The 27,657-nt window shown below is 43.6% G+C and overlaps 1 protein-coding gene across 2 annotated transcripts in view; it reads left to right on the top strand.

Annotated features, from left to right (window-relative positions):
- LOC126330342 (cilia- and flagella-associated protein 300-like) overlaps positions 1-27,657 on the top strand; it is a 139,965-nt gene that overhangs the window by 8,386 nt on the left and 103,922 nt on the right. The gene's annotated exons all lie outside the window — the stretch shown is intronic.

Below are 27,657 nucleotides of genomic sequence, written 5' to 3'. Positions count from 1 at the left end.
GCATCTGCCATATAAGCTGTCCTGCATAACAGGTGCAATGTGTGAGAACAGTACTGACTTACCTTATTGCTATGCAGGGAAGCTCTCATGTCGGGGTCAAAATACTTTTTTTCCCAGCCCCTCATGTGGATGGACAGAGAGATGGAGGAAGGTGGGAATGGTTAGCGAGAGAGTGGGTTGAGGAGATAGAAAAAGGGATAGAGCAGGGAAGAGGAGATGGACAGGGTGAGGCAGGAAGAGGAGATTGACAGAAAGAAATAGGAAGGAGGAGAGGGGCAGGGAGAATTGTGGAGAAAGGTATAGACAGAAACAGAGGGATGAGGATATGGTCTGAGAGGGTTGCAGGTGAAGGTCATAGGGCAGGGAGGAGAGGAACAGGGAGAGGGTGGGTGGACCAGTAGTATGCAGATAGATGAGAAGGAAGAGATTGATACAGAAAGAGGCTGGAGGAGATGAATAACGAGAACTGGGGAGGAGTGGATAGGGAGAGGGGATAGGGGGACAGGAACAGAAAGATAGGAGGTGGGGCGGGAGGCAATGGAAAGAGGTATGGAGGCAGAAGGAAATGAACAGAGAGAGGGGTGAGAAAGATTTGGAAAGAAAGAGGAGAAGTATGGAATGGACATAGGGAGGAGCAAGGAGGGGATAGTTAGGGAGAGAAGAAGGAGAAAATGAAGAGAAGGAGGGAGAGAAGGGAATGTAGGAGTCAGGGAAGATGTAGGGGGCAGTGGTCAAGAGCAAAAAGAAGAGGAGTTAGGAGGAGATGGACAGAGAGAGTGGGAGGACGATATGGACTGACAGAAGGTGATGAGGATATAGTCAGAGAGAGTATTGGAGGAGATGGACAAAGGGAGGAAGGAGAAGGAAATGGAGAGGCAGTGAGAATGGAGAGGAGGGTATGGACAGACAGAAGTGGGATGATGATGTGTAGAGACAGGGTTGGAAGAGGATGACACAGGGAGCAGCAGGAAGAGAGGGACAGAGGGATGAAGATGTGATGTACAAAGAGGTGGGGAGGAGATGATATGCACCAAGAAACCGAGAATGTGTTGAACATGTACAAGAGTGAATCTGCAGGTAACATGCTGTTTACAGCTGGGAGCTTGTATGTAAGTGTAAGAACTCCTTCCAGGCCCCTGACTAAAATGGGGCAAATTGGACACACCAACTCATTGTCAGATAGGACCAACATAGGGGTGGGAGGTGAGAAGTTTATAACACTTTACCACTACTATTTATAGAGATACAGGCATGCATGTTTTTTAAGCCTCTGCCTGATTAGTTGCCCTGCACAAAAGGTGCAGTGTGTGGGAATAGTGTCAAATTACCTTATTGACAATCTTTGTAGGGCAGCATACATGTCAGAGGCGAGAAAAGGTTTTCCAGCCCCAACGTGTGGGCTGCCCGGCATATCAGGCTTGGGGTGTTGAAGTAGTGTCAGCCTGCTGTGTATGAAAGGCTACACACCGAGGGGAAAAAAGGGTTTCCAAGCCCTTGGCATATAGGGTGTGCTGCATGACAGGCCTGTTGTGCGATTAGTAGTAGCCTGCTGTATCGACCTCTTTTCCGGGGGCAGCATGTGCGGATGGGGGAGGTTGAGATGGATGGAGGAAGAGATGCAGAGAGAGGGGTGGGAGGGGATGAATAGGAAAAGAGGGACAGGAGAGGATGGTTGGGGAGGAAGGGGGAAATGAAGACAGAGATGAAGGTGGAGGATGACATGAACAGAGAGAAAGAGGGCGGAGGAAATGGATAGAAAGAGGGGAGGGAACAAGAGATGTAAGTATATCTGGGATCTCCTGTTATACCCACATATCAATATCAACAAACTTTTTTATACAAACAGCAAACTTCACAAGTATCACCAATGTGCAGTTTCTAACCAACTAGTCTAAATGCAAGCAGAGATACAGTAAAAACGTCCTCCCCCCCCCCCCTCTCTCTCTCTCTCTCTCTCTCTCTCTCTCGGTCTATGTCCATTTCCTCCTGCCCTCTCTGCTCACACCTTCTCCGCATCTCAAACTGTCCATCTCATCCTGCATACTCTTCCTATCCATCTCTTCTTGCCCCCTCACCCTATCCATCTCCTCCTCCCCATAAGTAACAGCACTGTGTGATTTATAATGCTCTAGCTCAAACATTTACAAAGATACAGGCATGTGTCTTTTTTCAGCCCCTGCCATATAGGTTGTCATGCACAATGGGTGTGTTGTGTGGCAATAGTATTGGCATGTCTTGTCAAGATGTTTCTCAGGGAAGCCTACAAACCAGGTGCAGGAAATAATTTTGCATCTCCTGACATGTAGGCTGCATGTTGTGTTGGAGTAGTATCAGCATGATTAATCAATCTTTTTTGCAGGGTCTACAATTGTGGATGGATATGGCTGGAGAAGGTCAATATTGATAGAGGAGGGAATGGCCAAAGTGAGGGGGTAGGAGGGAATGTGGAGACAGAGAAAGGAAAGAGGACATCAACAAAGAGACAGAGGTGGAAGGAGGAAGTTGGATAGGGGGAGAGGGAGGAAGAAGTGATGGACAGAAAGTTACGGAAAAGGAAATGATGGGCAGAGAGATGGGAAGAAGTTTGTGGACACAGAAGTGAGGAGGAAATGTTCAGAGTGGATATGTGGTGAAGACCAGAGGGAGGGAGGGGAGGAACAGAGAGTGTGGTGAAGAAGATGGATAGGGAGAGAAGGACAGCAAGTGAAAGGTAGCTGGAGGATATGAACAGGGAGAAGTAGAGAGTAGGACAGGAATAGGGAGAAATGGTCAGAGAGGTGAGGCAAGAGGAGATGAGCAGAGTGAAAGGGGAGGAGGAATGACATAGAAATTGGGCAGGAGGAGATGAGCAGAGTTGGTGAGGAAAAAATGGGCAGCAAGAGGGGGAGAAGAGGTGGAGAGAGATAGGGGAGAGGAGGAGATTGGCAGAGAGGTGAAAGAAGGAAATGGACAGAGGGCAAATAGGGTATTGACAGATGTTGGGGTGGATGTGGTCTGAGAGTGGGGGATCAGGAGATTGGCAAGGAGGGGGCAAGGAGGAGGAGGTGGACCAGGAGAGGGGAAGGAGAAGATGTGTGCAATATGTGAGTTGAAGATATATGCTGGTGAAGCCACAGTAATTAGATTACATAAAATGCAGGGGCTATGAACATACACATGTCTGGGATCTCCACCCAAACCCCTGGATTGATATGAGCCAAATTCGGGACAAAAACAGCAAACATCATAAGTATCAGCATTCTAACACCATAGTCCAATAGGGGCAGAGACATGGGCAGAAACAGGTTTTTAAGCCTCTCCCATATAGAGTGCTCAGCACAACAGGTATGTAGTGTGAGAATAGCACTGGCTCATCTCATTGGCCTGCTTTTGAGGGCAGCCTACACCTGTGGGACAACAAAGGTTTTTACAGACCTCATCATGTAGGCTGTCTTGCATGACAAGTATGTTATGAGAGTATTGTTGACCTGCTTTATTGTCCCCTTTTGCAGGGGGCACATGTGTGTAGGTAAGGTAGTGGGAAGGCTGAGATGGACAGACAACATATGGACAGAGAGAGAAGGGGGCAGGAGAGGAGGGACATGGAGAGAGAGAGAGAGAGAGAGAGAGCAGGAGGTGATGGGTAGAGAGAGGAGGCCAGGAGGGGATGGACATAGCAGGGAGAGGAGAAGATGTACAGAGAAAGGGAGTAGGAGGGGAAGATGTAGGAGGCAGGTGGAAGTTGTAGTGGGGTAGTGCACCAGTGGAAAATATAGAGAGGGGAGGAGGAGATGAACAGAGGGAAGGAGAGGAGGATATGGATGGAGGTAGGGGAAGGAGAACCAGTCAGAGAGAGGGAGCAGGACAGATGGAAAAAGAGAGAGGGCAGGAGGGTATGAAACAATGAGAGAATGGGGAGGAGGAGATAGACAGATAGAGATGGGAAGATGAGGTGGACAGAGAGGTGGAAGTAGGATGGGATGGAAAAAGAGAGGCGGGGGTGAAGGGGAACTGAAAGTTTGTGAAACATGTAGGTTGAATGCATATTCAGAGGAAGCTGCAGGGAAAAGGGTAGTATATATGAGGTCGTCAGAAACAGTGTGAAAACTTGTAAGGGTATTGCAGATGAGGTTGTTCTGAGAAATAACTGTTAAGAAAAAAACGTGATATTTTGCATCATTTCCAAGATGTTTAGAATTGAAGTTAGCCTATCAGGTTGTCACATGCAACTTGCATGCACTAAAATGCAGTAAAGCACAGACATCTATGGCTCTGTGAGTTACCACTTGTTGAGATGCTCATTACCAGTTGAAGTGTGCCTTTTTAGGAAGTGATACATTTAACCTTAGTGGCCAAAGGCTACATTTGTTTGGTTTGGGGAAACCAAATGCAGGATACATTTGGCGATACTGAGTGCGGCAAGCTGTTTGAATTTGCTTGCAGGATGATGTGGCTAGCTAATGTCAATGTTAAATAACTCAGTAAAAGACCAATGTATTGAACTTTTTCTTGACAATTATTTCTCAACATAGCCTCCCCTGCAACACCCTTAAAAGCTTTCCAAACAATTTGACAACCCTGTATATAAAGCAGATATGTACGTATATAAAACAGTATGTATGTGTGTACAGGGTAACCATAACTAAAGTTCCAGTTTCAAAGTGCTTTAAAAAGAGGACCACTGCTTAGAATGAAGTCAGATTTCATGAGCATGTTGTTAATGCAGGGGGAAATGTCATGGAATAAGAAAAAGGATGAAAATTTGACCAATAGATGATGCTGTAAGCATCAGAAGATTCACACCAACAAATGTGGAGCACTCAGTTGTTACTCAGTTTGTGTCAAAGATGCCCAACATGACTGTCTGCTTGAAGTACCATGTGCTACTGGTGAAGCTCTTTTACAAGAATGTTGACTGTGTGCGAGCAGTGCTGCAGAAGTACTGGACACCCAAGGGTATGAAAAGAACCATTGATCCAATGTCTGCTAAGGGTCTGTACAAAATGATTACAAAATTTAGAAAGACAGGTTCTTTTGAAGTATGCTGTGGCAAAGGGAGGAACGCAGTTGATCTGACATCTGCCAAAAATGTGGCCACAGCATTGCAAGAAGGGTTGAGCGGTAATGTGCAAACGTGCAGAGCATGGGGAATTGCCTGAATACTGTACATACCTGAGAGCACAGTGCACAAAATCCTAGAAAATGTCCTGCATTGTCTCTATACAAAATCACCCATGTTCAAGACTTGCTTCCTACTGACCTGCAAGCAAAACAAACATTCACTTTGGGATGTCATGCTCTCATGGAAGTGGACAGTCAACAACCATGGAACGTTCTGTGGCCAGAAAAAACCCATTTCCATCTCCAATGACATGTCATTCTGCAGAATTGCAAATTATGGGCAATGGAAAATCCGCTCACACTTCAACCAGTACCACTTCATTCTGCAAAGGTGACAGTGCAGCGAGTTGATGCCGTGGCTTATCATAGGGCCACATTTTTTCTAGGAGATGAGTCCTGCAGGTCCTGTTACCTCTGCTGTCACTGGTAAATGCTATGAGAGTCTTTTGAGCCATTTGAGCACCAATGTCATTCCACCCCTTGAACAGTGTACATGTGTCAATAGGACCATTTTCACACAATTTGGCACTCTGCTGCTCATTGCACAGCCAGTGGAGTGGCTGCAGCAGAGATACTACGGAAATGCTAAAATTAGCAGCTGTCATTCCCATACAGCATGGCTGTCCAGATCATTCAATTTTAAGCCATGTGATTTCTCAAAAAATGGTTCAAATGGCTCTGAGCACTATGGGACTTAACATCTGAGGTCATCAGTCCCCTAGAACTTAGAACTACTTAAACCTAACTAACCTAAGGACATCACACACATCCATGCCCGAGGCAGGATTCGAACCTGCGACCATAGCGGTCACGCAATTCCAGACTAAAATGCCTAGAACTTCTTGGCCACAGCGGCCAGCTGTGATTTCTCACTGTGGGGTTACTTGAAAGATACTCTGTCCAGTACTCTTATTGCAAACATAGCTGAACTGAAAGCAAGCATTCTGAACATGACCTCTGAGACACTCCGTCTGTTGTGGAACATACTGTTTGTCAATTTCAACTTGTGGCAGAAAATGGTGGACAGCATACTGCACATGTCTTGTGCCAGTCTCAAGATATTTAGAAACAGATGTCATTTTGGTTTTTATACAATTTTTGGCCTCAGGACAATTAAAAACTTATTCTTCCCATCCAATGTGGGGTGACCTTGCCATGGTGTTTGTGCTTACCCAGCTAATTGAGCCACAAATGTTAACTGCCAAACTTGTGCTGTCATACATGTTGCACAGTACAGATGGTGTTATGTGCAATTCAAACTACAGCCACCATATTGCAATTCATCTGTCATTTTTAACCAACCTCATGTATCTTAAAAGGTTTACAGCATCATCTGTTGATAAAATTTTGGTTAAATGTTTTTGTTCCCAAACTTTTCCCCTGAGTCAATAATATGCTGTTCAAATTCAGTGTCATTCTGTGGAGTGGTTCTCTTTCTACAGCTTTTGAAACTGGAGCTTTAATTATGTACAACCTGTGTAAAACAATTTTCCAGCCCCAACTTGTGGGCTGCCGAGCATTAAAGGCTTGCTGTGTTGGAGTAGTGTTAGCCTGCTATGCATCACAGGCTACACATCAAGGGAAAATAGCATTTCCAAGCCCTTGTCATATAGGCTGTGCTGCACGAGAGACCTGTTGTGGAAGTAGTACAAGCCTGTTTTATCGACCTCTTTTGCAGGGGCTACATGTGTGGATGGGCATGGCTGGGGAAGTTTGGGATGGATAGAAGAGGAGATGGAGAGAGAGGGGCTGGGACGGGATGGATAGGAAAAAGGGGGACAGGAGGGGAGGAGTGGGAAGAGAGGGGGCAGGGAGAAAGTGAAGACAGAGTGGAAGGTGGGGAATGGAATGGACAAAGAGAGAGGGGTGGAGGAGATGGACAGAAAGAGGTGAACGAACAGGAGATGTAACTATATCTGGAACCTCCTCTCAAACCCCTGGATTGATTTTGATCAAATTTGGCACACAAACAGCACTCTGTACAAGTATCACAACTGGGGAGTTTATAACCCTCTAGCTCCAATAGGAACAGAGATATGACAGAAACATTCATCACCTTCCCCCCCCCCCCCCTCTCTCTCTCTCTCTCTCTCTCTCTCTCTCTCTCTCTCTCTCTCTCTCTCTCTCTCTCTCTCTCTCTCTGCCCATCTCCTCCTATTCCCTCTGCTCACACCTACTCCTGCCCACCTCAACCCATTCATTTCAGCCTGATAACTCCCCTATCCATCACCTCCTGACCCCTCTCCTGATCCATCTGCTTTCCCTCTCTATCTGTCCCTCCCTACTTCCCCCTCTCCCTATCAATCTCCTCCCCCATCTATCAGTTCCCTTATCTCCATCTCTCCATCATCTCATACTATCCCCATCTCATAGTCCGCCCCCTCATATCCCCCTCGCTCCCTCTCTGCTCATCCCCTCTTCTCTTCATATCAACCTATCTCCAGCCATCTGTTTATATCCTCCTCCCACACTTCCTGTCCCTGACCTCTATGCCTTTACATCTTCACAGTAGTAACTGTATTCCCCCTCCTCCACATCTCTCTCACTGTTTCCTCCTCTCCCTCTCTCTGTCTGTCCCATCCTATACTCTCTCTATGCCCATCACCTCCTCTACATCTCTCTATCCACATCTTCCTCCAACCTCTTTCCATCATCTCATCTTCCCACTTGCTGTCTCTGACCACATCCACCTGTCCCCATTTCCTGTCCTCTCGCCCTATCTATTACCTGCTGCCTCCTCTCCCTGTCCACCTCCTACTCCCCACCTCCCCCTGTTCACCTCTGTCATCCCCATTTTCCGTTACATCTCCTCCTGCCCTTCTCCCTGTTTCCAACTAGTCTCGCACCCTCACACTGTTCCCCTCTTACCTTACCTCTGCCCACCAACTGCAACCCTCTTTGTCCATCTCCCCTCCCTCTGTTCCTCTCCATCATGAACTTCCCTCTGTCTCAGACCTGCCGTTCATCTATCCGTCTCAATCTTTTCCCACCCTGGAAAACAGGTCATTAAGGTAGGGCAATACTACTAAAACATAACGTGACTGTCATGCAGGACAACCTACATATTGGAGCCTGGAAAACTATTTCTCTTGATCACAGTGCATTGGCTCCCTGCAAAGCAGGTTGATAATGCAAGCCAGTACTATTTCTACACTACATGCATGTCTTGCATGTGGCCTATATGGTTGGGGCTATCAATGGGAGTCTAGATTTTGCTGAAATCATACCAGGGGTTCAGGATAAGATCCTGGGCACAGATACATGCTGCTTTGCATATGTATATAGCCTTTTACCTGCAGCTTCACTCATGTGTGTGTTTGACATGTATATTGCATACATTTCTTCCTCCTACTCCTTTCTCTCTGCCCATCATCTCCTCCCCCCTCTCTCTGTTCATCTCTTCTTCTCTCCCCTCTGTGTTCATCTACTTCTCCTCCCCACCTCTCTTTCAGTTCATTTCCTCTTACCCCTTTGCTTTCTGTCCATCTTCCGTTAACCCTTTTCTCTCTGTCCATCTTGTCCTCCTCCTCTAGCTCTCCACCTCCTCCTCCCCCTCTTTCTCTTTGTCCATCTTCTTCATCCCCTATCTTATCCAACTCATCCTGGCCCAACACCCTGTCCATCTCCTCCTGCCAATCAGTCCTTATCAATCTCCTCCAGCACCTTCTCAATCCAACTCCTCCACCTCACCTCAACCTATTAATCTCCTCTTATCCCCTCTCCCTATCACTATCCTCTTCCTTCAGTGTCCCCATCCATTTCCTCCTCCACCACCTCCTTGTCCATCTGCTTCTCCTGCTCTTCCTATCCCTGCCTGCTTCCCTCTTTCCCTACAGATCTCCCTCGTCTCCCACCCATCTCCTCCTCCCTCCTCTCTCTCTGTCCCCCCTTGTCCTTTTTCTCTATGCCTATTTGCCCATGTAGTCCCTACACAACAGTTGGTTGAAGCAAGTGCATACTATTCAACTCCACAAGCAGGGCAGCCTACCTGAAAGGAGCTGGGAGAACCTTCTACTGGAGGTAGGAGGCTATAATCCCCACAGAGCTGATACTCTTGAAGTTTGCTGTTTGTGTGCCAAATTTGGCTGAAAGCATTCCAGGGGCTTGCAAAGAGATCCTGGATGTACATACTTACATACTTACACTTTTTTTCCACGGCTTCATCTGTGTACTTGTTTGATATATATATTGCATAGATCTCTTCCTTCCCCCCTCTCTGTATCCTTCTCCTCCTCCCCCAACCTGCCCATTACATCGTTGCCACTTTATCTGTCCACCTCCTACTCACTCCACTCCCTGCCCATCTCCTTTTCTCACCTCTATGCTCATCTCATCCTTCCTCCCTTCTAACAATCTTCTCTTTACCCTCTCTTCTATTCATCTCCTTCCCATCTCTACACATTTTCTCATTTCCCCTCTGACTGTCCATCTTCTTCTCTCCCCTCTGTCTGCCCATTTAGTCCTCACCCCTCTCTCTCTATGCCTCTCATTCTGTCTCCTCTCTGTGTCCATCTTCTCCACTTTCTCTCTCTCTCTCTCTGCCCATTTCCTCCTTCCCGTCACTCTCTGTACATCCCCTTCTGCCTCTCTCTCCATACTGATCCCCTCACGTCCCATTTGTACTTTACTGACTCCCACCTCTTTCTCTCTTTATCTCCATCTCCTCCTCTATCCATCTCAACCTACCCCCAGGCATGCCTGTCTGTACATGTAGTCCCTGCAGAAGCGGCCAATAAAGCAGGCTGATACTATTTCCACAACACACTTGTCGAGCAGTGCAGCCTGTACATCAAGTGTTGAAAACTGTTTTTTACCCATGAGATATATAGACTGCCATACAAAGCAGACCAATAAAGCAGGCTGATAGTACTCCAACACAAGACATCTGTCATGTAGGGCAGCTTACACGTTGGGAGCTAGAAAACTGTTTCTTGCCCTGATACTATTCCCACGCAACACACCTGTCATGTAGGGCAGCCTATATGACAGAGGCTGAAAAACACATACTCTGCCCATACCTGTGCTCCTATTGGATCTAGGACTTTATAAAGTTCACAGTACTGATACTTGTGAAGTTTTCTGTTGTCTGCCCAAATTTGGGAGGCAATCCCAGACATTTACACATATACATATACACTCTGCTTTATATTTTCCCTGTTGATTTCAATACGTATTGAACACACCTCCTCCTCCCAATCTCTGTATCAACCTCTTCCTCCTTTTGTCTGTCCATCCTCTCACCTCTATCTATTTCCTCCTCCTCAGTCTCTCTCTGTTTCGTCATCCTCCTCCTCCTCCTCTCCTTGTCCACTTCCTCCTACCCCTCTGTTTGACCATAACTTCCTCCCTCCCCCCTGTCTGTTTACATCTCTGCATCCTTAACCACCAGCCCACTACCCCTTGGCAACTTTCACCTGGCTCTGCCCATTTCCACTTCTTTTTGCCTTGTCCATCCCCTCCTCTATCCACCTCAACCTGTTCCCAGCTATTCTCATTGGCATGTGTAGTCCCTGCTCTACAGTTCAATAAATCAGGCCAATAATACTCCCACAATACACCTGTCATGCAGGACAAACTACAAATCAGAGCCTCCAAAAACATTTATGTGCCCGTGATGTACAGGCTGTCAAGAAAAACATGCTGATAAAGCAGGTTTATACTACGCCAACACAACATATCTGCCATGAAGGGTAGCCTACATGCTTGGTGCTGGAAAACTGTTTCTTGCCCCTGATTTACAGGCTGCACTGCAAAGCAGGGTGATAAGGCAAGCCGGCACTATTCTCACTCAATGCATCTGCTGTGTAGAGCAACTTGTACACCACAGGCTGGAAAAAACTTGTTTTCACTCATATCTTCACTCCTATTGGAGCTGGGAGGTTATTATCTGTACAGCGCTGATATATATGAGGCACCTCCCTGTCCACCATCTCTCCATCAATATCCACCTTCCCACCTCTCAGTGTCCATCTCCTCTGTATCTGTCTGTCTCATCCTATCCCTCAATATGTCAATCATTCTCATTCACTCAGTCCATCTTCTCCACATCCTCTCTCTGTTCATCTCCTTCTCGCCCTCTTTTTCTCTCCATCTCTTTCTCCCCCTATCTCTGCTGATCCACCCTTCCCCCTCTATCCGCCAATATACATATGTGTATAGATATACACTCCTGGAGATGGAAAAAAGAACACATTGACACCGGTGTGTCAGACCCACCATACTTGCTCCGGACACTGCGAGAGGACTGTACAAGCAATGATCACACGCACGGCACAGCGGACACACCAGGAACCGCGGTGTTGGCCGTCGAATGGCGCTAGCTGCGCAGCATTTGTGCACCGCCGCCGTCAGTGTCAGCCAGTTTGCCGTGGCATACGGAGCTCCATCGCAGTCTTTAACACTGGTAGCATGCCGCGACAGTGTGGACGTGAACCGTATGTGCAGTTGACGGACTTGAGCGAGGGCGTATAGTGGGCATGCGGGAGGCCGGGTGGACGTACCGCCGAATTGGTCAACATATGGGGCGTGAGGTCTCCACAGTACATCGATGTTGTCGCCAGTGGTCGGCGGAAGGTGCACGTGCCCGTCGACCTGGGACCGGACCGCAGCGACGCACGGATGCACGCCAAGACCGTAGGATCCTACGAAGTGCCGTAGGGGACTGCACCGCCACTTCCCAGCAAATTAGGGACACTGTTGCTCCTGGGGTATCGGCGAGGACCGTTCGCAATCGTCTCCATGAAGCTGGGCTACGGTCCCGCACACCGTTAGGCCATCTTCCGTTCACGCCCCAACATCGTGCAGTCCGCCTCTAGTGGTGTCGCGACAGGCGTGAATGGAGGGACGAATGGAGACGTGTCATCTTCAGCGATGAGAGTCGCTTCTGCCTTGGTGCCAATGATGGTCGTATGCGTGTTTGGCGCCGTGCAGGTGAGCGCCACAATCAGGACTGCATACGACCGAGGCACACAGGGCCAACACCTGGCATCATGGTGTGGGGAGCGATCTCCTACACTGGCCGTACACCTCTGGTGATCGTCGAGGGGACACTGAATAGTGCACTGTACATCCAAACCGTCATCGAACCCATCGTTCTACCATTCCTAGACCGGCAAGGGAACTTGCTGTTCCAACAGGACAATGCACGTCCGCATGTATCCCGTGCCACCCAACGTGCTCTAGAAGGTGTAAGTCAACTACCCTGGCCAGCAAGATCTCCAGATCTGTCCCCCATTGAGCATGTTTGGTACTGGATGAAGCGTCGTCTCACGCGGTCTGCACGTCCAGCACGAACGCTGGTCCAACTGAGGCACCAGGTGGAAAGGGCATGGCAAGCCGTTCCACAGGACTACATCCAGCATCTCTACAATCGTCTCCATGGGAGAATAGCAGCTTGCATTGCTGCGAAAGGTGGATATACACTGTACTAGTGTCGACATTGTGCATGCTCTGTTGCCTGTGGTTCTGTCAGTGTGATCATGTGATGTATCTGACCCCAGGAATGTGTCAATAAAGTTTCCCCTTCCTGGGACAATGAATTCACGGTGTTCTTATTTCAATTTCCAGGAGTGTATTAGCCTTTCCCCTGCAGCTTCGCCAATGTACACGTTCAACATTTATGTTGCACACATCTCCTCCCTCTCTCTGTCCACCAGTTCTGTCCCCTGTCCCTCTGTGCAGGAGCTGTGGAGAGTTTATTTATATTAGTCTGTATTTACAAATGAAATAATAGGAACTGTCATTGTAGTGACGTATCAACAAAATGGTGCTGTGTTTATGGCTATGATTTTGATTTTGTAGCAAATATTACTTCACAGCTGAAATCTGTCCAGATCATTCACAACTGTGTGGACTTTCCTCATAAAGTATCCACTAGTGGGGTGTCTTGTCACAACAGTGTATGTATCCACAGTCCTTTTAATAGATGTACCACATGTCTGTCCATCTCATTTCCTCACCCTCCCTGTTTTATCTATCTTGCTCTCCATTGTATCTCTATGTCCTCCTCCCCAACTCTCTGTGTCCTCCTCTATCACCATCCATCTTGTCTGCCCCCTCTCTATGACCATCTCATCTCATTCCTCTGTCCATCTCCTCCCTTTCCTCTCTATCCATCTCCTCCTCCCCCCTTTCCATTCACCTCCTCTTCTCCCATCTCTAACCACCTTCTCCCTCCTCCTCTCTCTGTCCATCTAATCCTCTCCACTGTATCCGCCATTCTCCTTATCCACACTCTCTCAGGCCAGCTCCCCTCCCCCTTTCTTTGTCCATTTCCTCCTCCCTTTCTCTCTCTCTGTCCACCTCTTTCTCCCTCTGTCTCTGACCACCCCCAACTTCCCTCTATCTGTGCACCTTCCATCCCCACTGACTCTCTGTCAATCTTCTCGTGCCCTCACTCTGTGTGTCCATCTCCTATTCCTCTTCTCTCTCTCACTACCTATCTCATTGGCCCAACTCTAGATATTCATCTCCTCCTCTCCTCTGTCTGTGTCAGTCCCTTCTTACCATCACTCTATCTGTCCATTTCTTCCTTGACATCACTATCTTTCCATCTTCTCCTCCCCTCTGTGGAAATCTCCTTCTGTCACCTATCTGCCTGTCAATCTCCCCTCCCCCTTTTTCTATCCATCTTATCCTCCCGCCTCTCACTATCCATCTCCTACTCCCCCTGAGCTCAGACATGCCCATCTGCATGTGTAGCCATACCAACACATACTGATACTGCCTTCATAAACTATCTGTGACACAGAGCAGCTTACATGAGAGCAGTTGAAATACTCTTTCATCCATATCTGCATTCCTGTGGTAGCTATGAGGATCCAACAGCCTTAGCGCTGATTCCCAGATCGCAATGAGTATGTGTATTATAGGAAGATGACATTGATTTTATCAGATGATGGTGATGGGATATGCCACCTGGAGGATAGTAGATGTACTGATAATGCTTTCAAAGACGTCTGCTAACAAATACTGTTGTGACTTAATTATCAAACTTCCATCTGTGTTTACCCTTTAATAGGGAATGCTCAGTGTGGTGCACATGTGTGAAACAATTAGGCAACTATGACACAGTAATGCACTCATGCTTCCTATAGCCAACGGAGTGAGTTTCAAATGGGTGAAATTGTGGCCTTTCACCTGGTAGGATGGTCCTTTCAGAGTACTGCCACACAGATTTAATGTGATATGTCATTTGTGCAATGATGCTGGTATCAGTGATCTCATGAATATTCTCACACCCTTAAATGATGTTCTGGATGTGCATGCAGTACAGTTGCCTGCCAGGATCATCCTATTATAAGGGCGGCAGTGGCAGATCATGCAGGTACCAGACCACAGATAAGAGGGATTGTGAGCTCAGGCATGTCAACAAGAACAATTGTGAACTGGTTATTAGCAGAGGGGTGATGGGTACACACACCGTAGCCCATCTTCCACTCACATCACAGCATCAATGTTCACGGCTCAACTGGTACCATCAGATGATCACTTGGAAGATGGATGGCATGCTATGGTCTTCAGCTACAGTAGTAGATTCTGCCTACATGCAAGTGATGATTATTTTTGCTTGCAATGTGAGCCTAGTAAGCAGTGTCTTGAAGAGTGTGTTTGTCCAAGACACTCTGGCTCCACCCCAGGTGTTAAGGTCTGGGGCACATAAGCTGCAAGTCTCATTCACCTTTGGTGTTGAAATGATTTTTCATTGATGGTGGCAGGAGATCATCAGGTTCAGAATCACTTTCGGTTGACAACATCTAGGTTTATTTCGTGAAAACATTTAAAATGTTCCTTTACAATGCGATGAAGCAAAAAGCCAGTTAAAAACAACCAAAAATCACAAAGTGCCAGAAGGGCTTAAAAATTCGGTTTGAAATTTATCTCTTAAAAAAAATTACACCAAGGTCAGCACACAATAATCACAGATAGCCAGAAGGCTTAGAATTTACTTTAAAATTCTCTCTTAAAAATATTTACAATAAGATCAAAATCAATAATCACCAAGTGCCAGAAGACTTAGAAACTGCCTCGAAGTTTTTAAGTAATACACGGTCAAGATCAATACAGAGCCACAAAAGGCTCAGAAATATTCCCTTTAAAACAATTAAAAAAGCCACCTTAACGGAAACAGATCAAGATAGTTTGCAATTCTTCCAAAACTATTTAAGAGACTAAATGCCCCATTTTAAAACAACTAGGCCATGACGGTGGCTACCAGTAATACAAGAAACATAAAATCAGTGACAGCAAGCAGGCCTGAAGGGGCTTAAACATTTGGTAAAGTGACAACAATTCTATCTGTGATGAACTAAACATGCAATAGGAAGTTAAACTCTATAGCAAGTTTAGTTCATCACACAGAGATATATATATGATGAACTAAACTTGCAATAGAGTTTAACTTGGTGAAATTTAGCAACTGAATGGCTTTAAACCTTCCTAATTGCACAATTTTGAGCTTCATTCCAAGAGGAGAAGGCAGCAAGGGCAAATTTAATCAGAAATGGAAAATTAAGAAGATCCCCAGTACAGAGCATTACAATAAGTATAAGAACTTAAGTGATCGACGAAACTGCAGCTCAGCATGGAATAGTGGTTCCAGTGAGGTCCTAGTACTGGTTGTCACCAGAACCACACCAACTTAGTCTCCTGTCATCAAGTCAGCTGGCTGGTGAAGAACAAGGAACAATTTGTTGACTGGTCAGACAATCAGGACCTGGGGCAGCATATAATATGGCTAACAAGCCCAAACTGCAAAACTAACAACCTGGTATTGTAACCATGTAAATACAAGAATAATTCACCACTTGAACCTTCTGCAAAATTTGTTCACTTCCCCCCCCCCCCCTTTTTTTTTTTTTTAAAAAAATTACAAAACTTAAAATTAGATTATAACACTTAAGCCCAAGAAATAACCAAAGATAACTGCAATAAAACTATTATTTGTGCTCAGAACTAATGGAGACTAAATTTCTGAATGAGCTGTCAGTCTTAATGCTGTCCAAGTACTGGATTTATGGAGAAACTTGTTGTTGGACAGTATTAAGATTGATAGCTCGTTCAGAAATTTCACTAGAATACTACACCTTAGGGCAGGGCAGTCATCAAAAGTCCACAGTCTCCACTACATGACAGCCATCTCCCTGTGAGGCTAGGGCTAATGGACATCCCACTGAATGGCCAACGTATTTCTAAAACACAATTTAAAAAAAAAAGAAGAAAAAAAGAGTTTCACAAGAAAAAGTGATTGAAGGTTTAGTTGCAGGGAAATGAGGGAAGGGCCAAAAAAGATACTAGGTGCTGCATGACATTGGTAGGCTACAAGGAGGGGACCAAAGAAAAAAGAGGAAATTAGAGGACAGAGAAGCATGAAAGGGTTATGAAGTCTGAATCTGCCACAAGGCAGATAACCAAATGATGATGATTACTGAGCTTTACCAGATGTTGTCTCTTAAGTGTACTCCTCTGCATCCTAATGGATGTGGCCAAATTGTATTTTTTTATTGTTAATGTATTATGCTGCAGTGACTCTAAATGAACCTGTTTAAATCTCATCTGGATGTTAGCTCATCATTGCATTGTATAGCATATGGTATGAACACCAACAAAAAAAATGAAAGGCATGATTATTGGATTAAAGAAAAGTACAAGTTAGGCACAGAAACCATAGAACAGGTGAGAGCATTCAAGTAGTTGGGTAGTTGGGAAGTTCAATTAGAGAAGACATACATTGTAAACAGAACATCCAGATCTGAATGACACTGGCAAAAGAAGCATTTCAAAAGCAGAAAAGACTCTTAGCTAGTCGTTTGAACACAGAATTAAGGAGGTGACTAGTGAAATACTTGATATGGTGCATCACCTTGTATGGAGCATAAACATGGACACTATGGAAGGAAGATGAGTGGGGAACAGAAGCTTGTTAAATGTAGATATGGTGCAGAAAGGAAAAGATCAGCTGGACAGATAAAATCAGCAACATGTAGGTACTGAGAAGAATTGGAGAAGATTTAAAGAAGTTGCTGACAATTAAGAATAAGAAGGTAAACTGGGCAGGACATAATTTGATATGAGATTGCCTTCTAGTAAAAGTAGTTGAAGTTTTAATTGCAGAGAAGTGAGGGAAGGGCCAAAAAAGATACCAGGTGCTGCATCACATTGGTAGACCACAAGGAGGGGACCAAACAACGAAGAAGAAATTAGAGGACAGAGAAGTATGAAGTCTGAACCTGCCGCAAGGCAGATAACCAAATGATGATGATTAATGAGCTTTACAGATATACTCCTCTGCCCCCTAATGGATGTGGCCCTTTCTCTCTCTCTCTCCCCCCCCCCCCCCCCCCAAATGTATTATGCTGCAGTGCTGCAGTGACTCTGAATGAACCTGTTTAGCTCTCATTTCGATGTTAGCTCATCATTGAATTGCTATATAAGATTACCTTTCCCCTTCCAACTTTTATGGTTGTATAGTTACCTTAAACATCCACCATGTTTTGGGATATTATCAGTCATAAATACCACCCAGTGAAATCATAGTCGCATTGAGATACCACAACAAAAAGTATATAATGATCTAAACATTTATTAGCACAAACATCAAATTTTTTTGTGATGTTATTAATGAATCTAGGAATGGGAATACACAAAGAATGTAGCCAGTGAAAGTACAAAGGTGCTTCATAAATGGAAAATACCAATGATTAATTACTATTTACTACATTGTATTTGTGATTATTGTTTGCAGGAAGCTCTTGTGAGAGAGACATCTCTGCTTATCGTAACATTTGTATTTAAGTTACATGTTCAGGGAAACCATCTCCATTGCTTATTATTACCTATTATTTGCATAGTGTTTACCTTACACCTGCATGATTGACACTAATAGCTTGCTCAGGTAATATTTTCTGATGTTCAAATATACTCATAGTAGCATAACATTTGTGTGTGTTGTGGTGTGTTGCAATGGAGCAGTGAACCCCCCAAGAAATATTGAAGCCTGAGAAAATTCACAGTGTATGGAGATTTTAAACTTAAAATAATGAATTCTCATACTCCTGTGAAGATACTTAGTTAACAATATATATGAACCTCCTTGCAAATGTCTGTAGTCATGGTTCAAACTGGTGGTCAGCTTTTACCTGCTCAGCTTGGTTTATGCACAAAATCAAGTTCCACACCTTTGAAGATCACAATCCAACCACTGAGTTTGCCAAGACATGGTGAAGGAAGCAGGGGCTAGAGGTGTCTTCCCTAATGAGCAATGAAGCAATGTATCCACCAGCACCTCCACTTCCCCTCCTGATGTTGAATCTCGCCAAGGAGAGGCCCTCCTCAGTCATTCCACCAACATGATATATAAATAGCTCATTTTTAATTAAAAACAAAGATTCCAAGACTTACCAAGCGGGAAAGCGCCGGTAGATAGGCACAATAAATAAAACACACAAACACACACAGAAAATTTCTAGCTTTCGCAACCAATGGTTGCTTCTTCAGGAAAGAGGGAAGGAGAGGGAAAGACGAAAGGACGTGGGGTTTAAGGGAGAGGGTAAGGAGTCATTCCAATCCCGGGAGCGGAAAGACTTACCTTAGGGGGAAAAAAGGACAGGTGTACACTCGCGCACACACACATATCCATCCGCACATACACTGACACAAGCAAACATTTGTAAAGGCAAAGAGTTCGGGCAGAGATGTCAGTCGAGGCGGAAGTACAGAGGCAAAGAAGTTGTTGAAAGATAGGGAGGTATGAGCGGCGGCAACTTGAAATTATGGAGGTTGAGGCCTGGCGGATATCGAGAAGAGAGGATATACTGAAGGGCAAGTTCCCATCTCCAGAGTTTGGATAGGTTGGTGTTGGTGGGAAGTATACAGATAACCCGGACGGTGTAACACTGTGGCAAGATGTGCTGGCTGTGCACCAAGGCATGTTTAGCCACAGGGTGATCCTCATTACCAACAAACACTGTCTGCCTGTGTCCATTCATGCCAATGGACAGTTTGTTGCTTGTCATTCCCACATAGAAAGCGTCACAGTGTAGGCAGGTCTGAATGTGGCTCTCCAGCAGGGATACGACTTCCTAAAATCCTGCCCCGAAATGAGATCCATCCTTCATGAAATCCTCCCCACTCCACCAAGAGTGTCTTTCCGCCGTCCACCTAACCTTCATAACCTCTTGGTTCATCCCTATGAAATCCTCAAACCACCTTCCCTACCCTCTGACTCCTACCCTTGTAACTGCCCCCGGTGTAAAACCTGTCCTATGCACCTTCCCACCACCACCTACTCCAGTCCTGTAACCCAGAAGGTGTACACGATAAAAGGGAGAGCCACGTGTGAAAGCAACCACGTAATTTACCAACTGACCTGCCTACACTGTGACGCTTTCTATGTGGGAATGATCAGCAACAAACTGTCCATTCGCATGAATGGACACAGGCAGACAGTGTTTGTTGGTAATGAGGATCACCCTGTGGCTAAACATGCCTTGGTGCACGGCCAGCACATCTTGGCACAGTGTTACACCGTCCGAGTTATCTGGATACTTCCCACCAACACCAACCTATCCGAACTCCGGAGATGGGAACTCGCCCTTCAGTATATCCTCTCTTCTCGATATCCGCCAGGCCTCAACCTCCGCTAATTTCAAGTTGCCGCCGCTCATACCTCACCCGTCTTTCAACAACTTCTTTGCCTCTGTACTTCCGCCTCGACTGACATCTCTGCCCTTACTCTTTGCCTTTAAATATGTCTGCTTGTGTCTGTGTATGTGCGGATGCATATGTGTGTGTGTGCGAGTGTACACCTGTCCTTTTTTCCCCCTAAGGGAAGTCTTTCCGCTCCCGGGATTGGAATGACTCCTTACCCTCTTCCTTAAAACCCACATTCTTTCGTCTTTCCCTCTCCTTCCCTCTTTCCTGAAGAAGCAACTATCGGTTGCGAAAGCTAGTAATTCTGTGTGTGTGTTTGTGTGTTTTGTTCATTGTGCCTTTCTGCTCCCGGGATTGGAATGACTCCTTACCCTCTCCCTTAAAGCCCATATCCTTTCGTCTTTCCCTCTCCTTCCCTCTTTCCTGAAGAAGCAACCGTTGGTTGCGAAAGAACAGTGAGATGATTCATTCTCTCCTCCTTCCCCTTAATAACTGAGTCATGTCCACACCTAGTCAAATCAGTCCTGAGATTTATAATTTTGTTTTGTTTTGTATAAACAGCATGAAAAGAAATACATTTCTTTTATTTTCTGAACATATAAGCAATGGTTCGTACAGGAACCCCTTAGTTTTGTAGCCTTCGTGTTTGATTTCATTTAATTTCATGAATTCACTACAGTTTTCACACCCAACATGGGCCGATGGTATCTGATGTCACAAAAGAACCTCTCGAGTTCATAACGTTTTTGGCACCCAATGTGGGGCCACCTGATTGATAATATTCATGGTACGTGAGGTTACAAAATAATTTCTCAAATTCACAACAATATACAGAGAAGGGCAGCACAAATGGTCACAGGTTTGTTTAACCCATGGGAGAGTGTCACAGAGTTACTGAAAGAACTGAACCAGGAGACTCTTGAAGATAGGTGTAAACTATCCTGAGAAAGTTATTAACAAAGTTTCAAGAACCACCTTTAAATGATTGCTCTAGGAATATCCTACAACTGCCTATGTATCGCTCACATAGGGCTCATGAGAATAAGATTAGAATAATTACTGCATACACAGAGGCATTCAAACAATCATTCTTCCTGCCCTTCAGATGTGAATATAACAGGAAGAAACCCTAACAACTGGCACAATGGGATGTACCCTCTGAATACACCTCATAGTGGTTTGCAGATCAGTGATATCACAAACAAATCGAAAAGTTTTCTGTGTTTGTTGTTTGTGAAACAAAATGCAGGATGTGAAATGACTTGGATGCTAAGAGACATTGATAATCTCAGACATGTATCACAGAAAATAAATGAGAATGAGTTGTCTGCACAGCTAGAGAACAACCTTTTGGAGAAACATGATATTGGACAACAGCTGCCCAGTGCTTATAGGCAATCAGTTGAAGAACACAATTATCAGAATCACAAAAAAACGTTACATGCTCTCTAAAATTGTGGACTGTATTAAACTTCGTGGTTCATCTCAAATACACTTCATGAACTTAGTGGACTGGCAAATGCAGTGACACATCAACTCCTTACAAATTTCACTGTTGAATTTGATCTTGCACTTGACAAACACCTTTTGAAGGCTAATGCCTTAAAAAGCAGTTATAAAAATATTCGAAGTGATGTACTTTCTTGCACGATGGAGGTTTTCATGACTGAGTAAGTGACAGTACTGTCACTAATTTTGTATCAGTTATCACAGAGGAGGCAACTGATATTTCAGCAATGTCATTGTTTATGATAGTTATCAGAAATGTTTTCTCTGAAGGAAAACATTTAGAAAGATTTTGGAGATCCTTCACTCCTGGTGAACATGATGCAAAAATTTTTGCAGAATTGCTTAAAGAAACTTTACTGAATATTATGGATAATTGAGATAAAGGTATTTATCAGCACTATGATACTACAGCTGTTATGAGTGGTCATTGTTCAAGTGTACAGAGTCTTCTGAATGCATATTTTAGATGTGCCTATTTTGTTCATTGTAATGGCCATACATTTAATGTGGTTGTGGCCCTAACAGAGTCAGAATATGGTTGTGGACGTTAGAGTTTTTATTTTTATTTTTTTCTGACTTTATTGAGGTTCCTAGCATTTTTCATAATTCTTCACAGAGAACAGTGGTGCTAATGACATCGTGAGCTGAGAAGTCCCTCACATTTCCAACACAAGAGAGAATTTTAATTACTGAATTCAGAGAACTCTGCAGGCTCTTAGGTAGCGATGGAAATTGAGAGTAGATCCTGAGCTATAAATTCCTGAACAGCTTCAGTCATTCCCTAAAGTTCATGTTAGCATAGGATTTGATTAAGATAGTTTTTGGGAGAGGCGGTTAGTGCTCAACCCCAAGCGTAATGTGTAATTGAGTTCTTCAGACTAGCCTGGGAGATCAAATCCAGACAATGTCAGATTATTGCATGGGACTGACTGTCACCACCAATTAGGAGTCAGCCTTCTGTTACCACAGAGTTGTTATCAACAGGGGAAGTTGAAGCTACAACTTGAGCATCAAAGAAATTTACAGTTACACCTTGTCCAGTGAGAACTGATTATGGCTCTTTACATGGTATCCAGTCATAATAAATTGTATTGAATCATGTTTTGGCACCTTAGAAGAGTAAGAAGAAAGTTTTCCTCAACTTGTTGAGTAGAATCTTGAAGATAGACTAAGGATCTTTAAACAGTGTGAACTGCATAAAAGTGTCATGGAAATAGAGCAGATGAACTGTTCTCTTCACAAGCTGTAGATAAGATATTTCAACTCTGCACCTTTAGGCTTTAAGCTTTCATATCCACAGATGTAGCAATCATGTAAATTTTTTGTTAAAAATATAAGTCTCCATTCACGTATAAAAGTTGATATTAATTACATAATATTTTAATCTGCCTTGAAGAATTTTATGATGTATGCACTGTCACCATTGCCATTCAACAAGATATACCACTTTCATAATTTTTCTGGTTTCATTCTTCCAGGACTTCATTTCTTAGGTCGCATATGACTTACTCTGTAGAGGATCTTTTCCATAAGCCAAAATGACAGTTAATTTGAAAGTAAAAACAAGGTCTTTCTTGTATCATTACCCATTTTCTCAAAATATTTTGAAAAATCTGGAGGAATTAAAATAAGTGTGTAGTTATAATTGATAGGCCTATCTCCATTTTTATACAAGGTTAATATTATTGTTTTTTTAAATCTGTCAGTAAGTGTGCTTTGAATTATTTTCTATTATAAAGATGGTCATATTAAATTAGTCTAATGTGGCAGCAATGGATCCATAGAAGTTCCAATACTGTGAGGTACAGTTTTGGTATTGTCATTTTTCTGATTGTGTACTCCTAGTTTTTGTTTTTCTGAATGAAATTCATAAATGCAATATATGTGTTTCTCAGCTAAGTTATTTTCTATTTCTGATAAAAAATTGTGATCCTAGTTGTATTTTGAGTGCTGAATTGAAAACTGTTTTTTTTTCTGTCAGGGATAGTTTATGAGTAATCACAATTTTATTTCTGATATAGTGCAGCAAATGTGAGGTGAAATTCGACAAACAAATGCACATCTTTATGATGTTATAAGTTCATCACATTAATGGAGGGTGGGATCTAACATATAACACAGTAACTTTGTGTATACACTTTGAAGCAATTATTTGACATGAGAAATTACAGAAAACTGACAAACAATGAGCCACTACCTTGTAATGCACATCACTTTTTTCTCTTGTATTATGAATCTTTCTTCTCTCAAATGATATTCCAGCAATAATCTGCTAACATAGAAGGTACCCACTTCCCTTCATAGCGCCTTTCTATGGTAGAAATGTCTTTATGGAATCTTTCCCCATGTTCGTCCGATACGTCACTACAACTCTCTGTGAAGTAGTCCAAATGAGAGTCCATCATATGTACCTTCAAAAACATATTGCACCCCAAATCCTCATATGCTTTGATCATATCCTTCACCATTGCTTTGTAGTTAGTAGCTCTTCTTCTTCCGAGGAAGTTTTCCGACATCACCTTGAAACAGTCCCATGCGGTTTTTTCTTTATCAGTTAAACATGCTTCAAAATTTGCATCTTTCTCAGCTCCCTGATTTGTGGGCCCACAAATACACCTTCCTTTATTTTTTCAGCTGAAAGACGGGGGAATTTGGTAGCTACATATGCAAACCCACAGCCTGTTGGATCCATGTACTTCACGAATTGTTTCATCAGGCCTAGTTTGATGTGAAGCAGTGGAAGTACTATATATTCAGGAGCTACCAGACTTTCACGTTGTACATTCTTTTCACCAACTTTCCATCTTCGCCTAGGCCATTTATTTTACACATAGTGAGAATTTCGGTCTCGACTATCCCCCTCTCAAAGAAAACAGGCATACTTTGTGTAGCCTTGTTGCATTCCCAGTACCATAGCAATTACCGTCAAATCTGCAAATATTTTCCATTTGTGTTCATTGTATTTTAATGAATTTAGCATCCTTTGAACGAATTCGTAATTCTCTTTTGTCAAAGTAGTGTAAGCTACTGGAACAGAGGGTATTTCATTTCCGTTATGGAGCAAAACACCCTTCAGACTTGTTTTCGATGCATCTATGAAAAGTCTCCACTCCTGTGAAATATAAGTGAAGTTCAGCACTTTTATCAGGCCAGAAACATCATTGCAAAATGTCAGTGCTTCGTCAGTTGAAAAATAAGAAATAAAGGCATGTTCTCTGTGTCTGAACACACTGATTTTAGTACTTTGGTGCAGTAGATTATACTCTTGTAATCTTGAACCAAGCAGCTGCACCTTTTGTTTACTTAGTCCTAGATCACGTACTAAATCATTTAAATCTGCCTGTGTTAACAAATGTGGTGAAGACTCACTTGTGCAGTGACATAAATAATCATCATCTGTGATTTCTTCAGTACTACTTATTTCACTGTCACTCAGAATTTGACCTCGAGCTCTTGAAGGTACTGGAAGGTTGTTGGAATGCTGCACTGGCACTCTCGCTGAAGGCAAATCTGGGTAAACAATGTGCCTCTTTGACTTTTTGTTTGTAAAACCCTGAATTTTTGTTAGACAGAAATAACAATCAGTAACATGGTCCTTAGGCTCCCTCCACACCATGGGAACAGCAAACAACTCCACATTCTCTTTACCTTTCCACCACTGAATTAGTTTGCAGTAACATGTAGCACAACAGTAATGTGGTGCCCATTCTTTTATGTTGGTCTCCTACCTCTACTCCAAAGTAATGTTTGTGTGCTTTCTTTATGACTGAAGAAATTTTCTTCCTATTTCTGGCAAAAGTGAACTTCTCACAGATGTAGCACAAGTTGTCCGGCTTATATCGACATTCACGTCGACGTGGCATTTCTGCAAATTTAAAAATACCACTTTGGTAATACATCTGTATTAAATTAATAGTAGGGAACTAGAGGAATGCTGATGTGTAAAAACAAGCAGTTGTTTTACCTTCAGCACCAGGCTCAATCGGTTTACACACAGGAACTAAAAAATTCAACCGTGCTCATAAATATGACAGACAGTTACTTGTCAGCCAAAACACCCACTCGTTAAGACTGACACAAATTGTGGCTAACACCACTGTTGTAAACTCGATGCACCTGCCCCTAGGAGGCGTGAAGATTTACTGCCGAGGCAGCTACCAGCTGTCATCGTTTGAGTTAATGAGATGTTTCAGGTGGTCTTAATGACATAGGTGTGGCGGGGGATAACCTAATGATGTCTGATTCTTCCCACCTGCTGTTGCACAAGAAATTATCATGTTCTATCACTACTGGATGCGGCAACATACTCGTATTTCTCTATAACGTCTCTGTGTTTGCCATGAATTGTGAATATACATATATATACATATTACATAAAAAGTATCCCTGACAATGATATTTTGTTTACATATTTGAATTTCCCATGGTAAAATGGTCTAGAAGCACATACTTTAATATCGGAAATAGAACCCATGTCGAACAGTGTAATTAATAAAACAGTTTAGTAGTTTATTGTGTGCAGTAACTCCAGTAGATAAGTTACATTGGTGAGCCCAGTTAATCCAATTAAAATACCAGTTTTATGGACTTAAAGTGTACATGGGTAAATCAAGTCAACAATGGAAGATAAGAATTTAGAGACAGTTACAAGACGGGAGGGAAGATAAAACAATGATTTGCAAGCCAGCCCAGTCAAAATTTCATCTGTGCTGATGTGTATCAGCAGTGGGTCCACAAACACAAGCCTAATTTTGTGAGTGGCCATCTCTAGAGAGAGAGAGAGAGAGAGAGAGAGAGAGAGAGAGAGAGAGAGAGAGAGAAGCCAGCATATGTGCCATCCATCAATCCACAAGCCCCAACCAAGTGATAACACAAGCATCAGCTACTCCACAAGAATGAATGCTGAGCTTGCTTCCACTGATACCTCAACAAACAACAATGCAAACTCAAACTATACAAATGTAAACTTGGCCAGAAGGTCAAGTTTTAACTTCTCTGCCCCTGAAATTTGGAGTTAAATTATTATGACTGAATAATATCTAGATCTATAAAGCATAGATACAATTCCCTGTTCCACTCATAACACTTCTCCATTATTTGCTGTAAGCTAAAGATCTGGTCCTGACAACCTCTAAGAGGCCTAAATCCACACTGATTTTCATCCAATTGGTCCTCAACTAATACTCGCACTTTCCTTTCAACAATACCTGAGAAGATTTTACCCACAACGCTGATTAAAGAGATACCTCTGTAGTTGTTACAATCTTTTCTGTTTCCATGTTTAAAGAATGGTAACAGAAAAGATTGTAACAACTACAGAGGTATCTCTTTAATCAGCGTTGTGGGTAAAATCTTCTCAGGTATTGTTGAAAGGAAAGTGCGAGTATTAGTTGAGGACCAACTGGATGAAAATCAGTGTGGATTTAGGCCTCTTAGAGGTTGTCAGGACCAGATCTTTAGCTTACAGCAAATAATGGAGAAGTGTTATGAGTGGAACAGGGAATTGTTTCTATGCTTTATAGATCTAGAAAAGGCATATGACCGGGTTCCTAGGAGGAAGTTATTGTCTGTTCTACGAGATTATGGAATAGGAGGCAAACTTTTGCAAGCAATTAAAGGTCTTTACATGGATAGTCAGGCAGCAGTTAGAGTTGACGGTAAATTGAGTTCATGGTTCAGAGTAGTTTCGGGGGTAAGACAAGGCTGCAACCTGTCGCCACTGTTGTTCATATTATTTATGGATCATATGTTGAAAACAATAGACTGGCTGGGTGAGATTAAGATATGTGAACACAAAATAAGCAGTCTTGCATATGTGGATGACTTAGTTGTGATGGCAGATTCGATTGAAAGTTTGCAAAGTAATATTTCAGAGCTAGATCAGAAATGTAAGGACTATGGTATGAAGATTAGCATCTCCAAAACGAAAGTAATGTCAGTGGGAAAGAAATATAAACGGATTGAGTGCCAAATAGGAGGAACAAAGTTAGAACAGGTGGACAGTTTCAAGTACTTAGGATGCATATTCTCACAGGGTGGCAACATAGTGAAAGAAGCGAGGTGTAGCAAAGCTAATGCAGTGAGCACTCAGTTACGATCTACTCTCTTCTGCAAGAAGGAAGTCAGTACCAAGACTAAGTTATCTGTGCACCATTCAATCTTTCGACCAACTTTGTTGAATGGGAGTGAAAGCTGGGTGGATTCAGGTTAGCTTATCAACAAGGTTGAGGTTACGGATATGAAGGTAGCTAGGATGATTGCAGGTACTAGTAGATGGGAACAATGGCAGGAGGGTGTCCACAATGAGGAAATCAAAGAAAAACTGGGAATGAACTCTATAGATGTAGCAGTCAGGACGAACAGGCTTAGATGGTGGGGTCATGTTACACGCATGGGAGA

The sequence above is a fragment of the Schistocerca gregaria genome, chromosome 2 (genome assembly GCF_023897955.1).
Source record: "Schistocerca gregaria isolate iqSchGreg1 chromosome 2, iqSchGreg1.2, whole genome shotgun sequence".
Lineage (NCBI taxonomy): Eukaryota > Metazoa > Arthropoda > Insecta > Orthoptera > Acrididae > Schistocerca > Schistocerca gregaria.
This window is presented reverse-complemented; position numbering and strand designations above follow the sequence as displayed.